Below are 4376 nucleotides of genomic sequence, written 5' to 3'. Positions count from 1 at the left end.
AAGAGAGGCCCATTGGACTTGCAAACTTTATATGCCCCAATATAGGGGAATGCCAGGGCCAAAAGAATGGGAATGGGTGGGTAGGGAAGTGAGGGGCGGTATGGGGGACTTTTGGGATAGCATTGGAAATGTAATTGAGGAAAATATGTAATAAAAAATATTTAAAAAAATTAAAAAAGAACTTCTGGGGGAATCACCACTCCTGGCCTCAAGCTGTATTATGGGACTGTATAGTATTGGTACAGAGACAGGCAAGAAGATCAATGGAATAGAATTGAAGACCCAGAAATGAACCTGCACACATGGTCACTTCATCTTTGACAAGAGAGCTAAAACCATCCAGTAGAAAAAGACAGCATTTTTTGACAAGTAGTGCTGGTTGAACTGGCAGTCAGCTTGTAGAAAAATGCAAATCGAGTCATTCTTATCTACTTGTACAAAGCTCAAGTCCAAGTCAATTAAGGACCTCCACATAAAACCAGATACACTGAAACTAGTAGAAAAGAAAGTGGGAAAGAGACTCTAACACATGAGCACAGGGGAAATTTTCCTGAACAGAACACCAATAGCTTATGCTCTAAGATTAACAATAGAGAAATGAGACCTCATAAAATTGCAAAGCTTCTGTAAGGCAAAGGACACTGTCAACAGGAGAAAACAGCAACCAACAGATTTGGAAAATTTCTCTGCAAATCCTAAATCCGATAGAAGGCTAATATCCAATATATACAAAGAAGTCAAGAAGTTAGACTCCAGAGAGCCAAATAACCCTATTAAAAAATGGGGTACAGAGCTAAACAAAGAATTTGCAACTGAGGAATATCAAATGTCTGAGAAGCACCTAAAGAAATGTTCAACATCCTTAGTCATCAGGGAAATGCAAATCAAAACAATTCTGAAATTCCACCTCACACCAGTCAGAATGGCTAAAATCAAAAATTCAGGTAACAGCAATGCTGGCGACAATGTGCAGAATGAGGAACATTCCCCCATTGCGGGTGGGATTACAAGCTGATACAATCACTCTGGAAATAAGGCTGGACCTTCCTCAGAAAATTGGACATAGTACTACCCAAGGAACTAGCTATACCACCCTTGAGCATATAACCAGAAAGGTGCTTCAACATTTAATAAGGACACATGCTCCACTATGTTCATAGCAGCCTTATTCATAATATCCATGAACTGGAAAGACCCATGATGTCCTTCAACAAAGGAATGGACACAGAATATGTGGTACATTTACACAATGGACTACTACTCAGCTATTAAAAATTATGAATTCAGCAAAATCTTGCTAGTGTATGCAATGTTGTCAGTGTTTGGAGGCTGATTATGGGATGGATCCCTGGATATGGCAGTCTCTAGATGGTCCATACTTTTGTATCAGCTCCAAACTTTGTCTCTGTAAGGAGATAAAACTTGAAATGTAAATAAATTTTAAACAATAAACAAATATTAAAAAATTAAAAATAACATTGAACATGATAGAAAAGAAATCTGGGAATGACTTTTAATGCATTTACACAAAAGACAACTTTCTACACAGAACACTAATAGGGTAGGCACTAAAATCAACAATTAATAAATGGGACCTCACAAAAATGAAATACTTCTACATTCAAAGGACACTACCCATTGGACAAAGTGGCAACCTACAAAATAGGAAAATATCTTTACCAACTCCATATCTGGTAGAGAACTAATATCCAAAATACATAAAGAAATTTTAAAAACTAGTTATAGAAACTAAATAATCTAATTTTAAAATGTTGTATATATGTAGCAGAAAATTTTTATTAGAAGAAACTCAACATGGCTGAAAAACATTTTTATACATGCTAAGTATTATTAGCAATTTGGAAAATGCAAATAAAAACTACTTTAAAATTCTGACATACAACCAGGCGTGGTGGTGCACACCTTTAATCCCAGCACTTGGGAGGCAGAGACAAGTGGATTTCTGAGTTCAAGGCCAGCCTGGTCTACAGAGTGAGTTCCAGGACAGCCAGGACTACACAGAGAAACCCTGTCTCGAAAAACCAAAAAAATTAAAAAATAAAAAATAATAAAAAAAATTCTGACATACACATGTCAAAATGGCTAAAATCAATAATCCCATTGAAAGCTCATGCTGTTGAGTGTGCGGAGCAAAGATATCAGTACTCCATTGTTGTTGGGAGTGCAAATTTACAAAGCAACTATGGAAATCAGTATGGCAGTTTCTCAGAAAGTTGAAAATTGATCTATAGCAAAATACAGCTATGCCACTTGTCTTAGTTAGGGTTTTCCTGCTGTGAACAGACACCATGACCAAGGCAACTCTTAAAAGGACAACGTTTAACTGGGGCTGGCTAACAAGCTCAGAAGTTCAGGCCAATATCATCAAGCCAGGAGCACAGCAGTGTCCAGTCAGACATGGGGCTGGAGAAGCCAAGAGTTCTACCTCTTGTTCTGAAGGCAGCTAGCAGAAGGCTAGCTTCTAGGTAACTAGAATAAGGGCATTAAAGCCCATGCCCACAGTGACACACTACTCCAACAAGGCCACACCTCCTAATAATGCCACTCCCTGGGTCAGCCATATACAAACTATCACACCACTCTTGAACATACACCCAAAGGATGTTCCTACAATAAGGACATTTGCACAATCATGTTTATTGATCCTTTATTAATGATACCCAAAAACTGGTAATAAGTAAGACATCCCTCAACCAAAGAATAAAAATTTAAAATGGGGTACATTTACACAGTGAAGTATTATTCAGCTGTTACTATATGGCATCAGGAAATTTGCAGACAAATCGTGGATATAGAAAAACTGTTTTGAGTGAAGTAACACTGACATAGATAAAAATTGTATGTATTTCCTTATAAGTGGATAGCCACTATTAAGTAAATGATATCCAAGCTACAATCCACAGACACAGAGAGGATAGATAAACAAGCCTAGAGGGAACACATAAATGTCCCTGGTATGGGGAAGTAGAATAACTTTAAAGTCAGACTTGAGGGTGGGTGGGTACAGGAATGGGAGGATCAGATGAGAAGAGAGGGAGATATGTTGGCAGTGGGGGGATTCAAAGAGAGACAGCTGGAATTAAGGGGCATTTGAGGAACAATATGGAAACCTAATGCAATGGAAACTTCCTAAAATATATGAAGGTGATCCTAATGATCTCTCTTAACAATTAAGAATATGGAGTCTCCCGTGGACAGGGATGAAGACCACCACCCATGCATGGGGGGAGAGTATTCAAAATTCTTTACAGCTCCAAACTCTACAGATTCTTCAAATATATCGAGAATAGAGATGTTGCTAAAACTGTGTTAAAGAAACGAGGCCTGAAGAACATTCGCAGATTGTTCGAAAATTAAGAGGAGACCTGGTGGGCGGTCTGAAGTCATCTACAATTATGTGCAGTGCCCTTTTATCCAGATGTCATGGGAAAAAGAGGAAGGAAAGAGTCGCCATGTGGATTTCCAGTGTGTTCGCAGCAAATCCCTCACTAATTTGGTGGCTGCTGGAGAGGATGTCTTAGAAGACCAGGAGATAATACTGCATCACCCACCACTAGTAGATGAACTTGACCACTTAAATGCTCCACTCTCTCAGACGGCTCTGAATGTCTTTTAAGATTAGGGACAAATGGCCTCTGCCAAGTTGTTGGAGCTCTTCTCTGTGTGGGTACCCCTAATCAGGCCTCCCCACCCTTCTGTGATTTCTCACCATTAGGAGATGCCTTCTCCTGTCTCCTTCCCTTTTGAGTTGTTATTGTGCCCTTTTCTGGGTCTGCCTCTGGCTGGTTGAAGAAGCTCTCTGGTAATTAGGCGACCAGCTTTACCAGCCCTGGCAAACAAGCTTTTGGGTCTTGTGCTCTTGATTGAATCTTTGCATTCAACTCCTGGTGCAGGAGAGGAAGTGAACTGTTGCCTCACATTTGGCACAATAGCCCACTCTTACACCAGGTGAGTGGTTTCACATCAGACAAATTGCTTATTAGCAAAAGGACCAAAATGTCAGAGGAGACAGTCTGTGCTGGGGTTGGGTGTGCCCACCTGAGGAGGTGCCGGGGCAGGTGAAAGGAATTCCCAAGAGCTCCAGCTCAGCTCTGCTTTTTACTAACATAGGAGCAAACCAACCCCCAAGATGGGCAGCCTGATGCTTCATTTGGAAGTGAAACTTGCAAATGAGGTGGCGGAATGGCTCCAGATTGGGCCAGCTGGACCCTCTGGTGGGAAGCCACAGCGCCAGTCCATTAAACAGGCCATTATTAGCATTATTAGCAAGTGTCACTTTGCTAGGTTTTATCTAGTCTTTGTCATTTACCTCTCTTTGCTCCTGTTTCTTAACTGTAATAGAGATCTCATATAAT

This window comes from Mus caroli, chromosome 7 (genome assembly GCF_900094665.2).
Source record: "Mus caroli chromosome 7, CAROLI_EIJ_v1.1, whole genome shotgun sequence".
In the NCBI taxonomy this organism is placed as follows: domain Eukaryota; kingdom Metazoa; phylum Chordata; class Mammalia; order Rodentia; family Muridae; genus Mus; species Mus caroli.
This window is presented reverse-complemented; position numbering follows the sequence as displayed.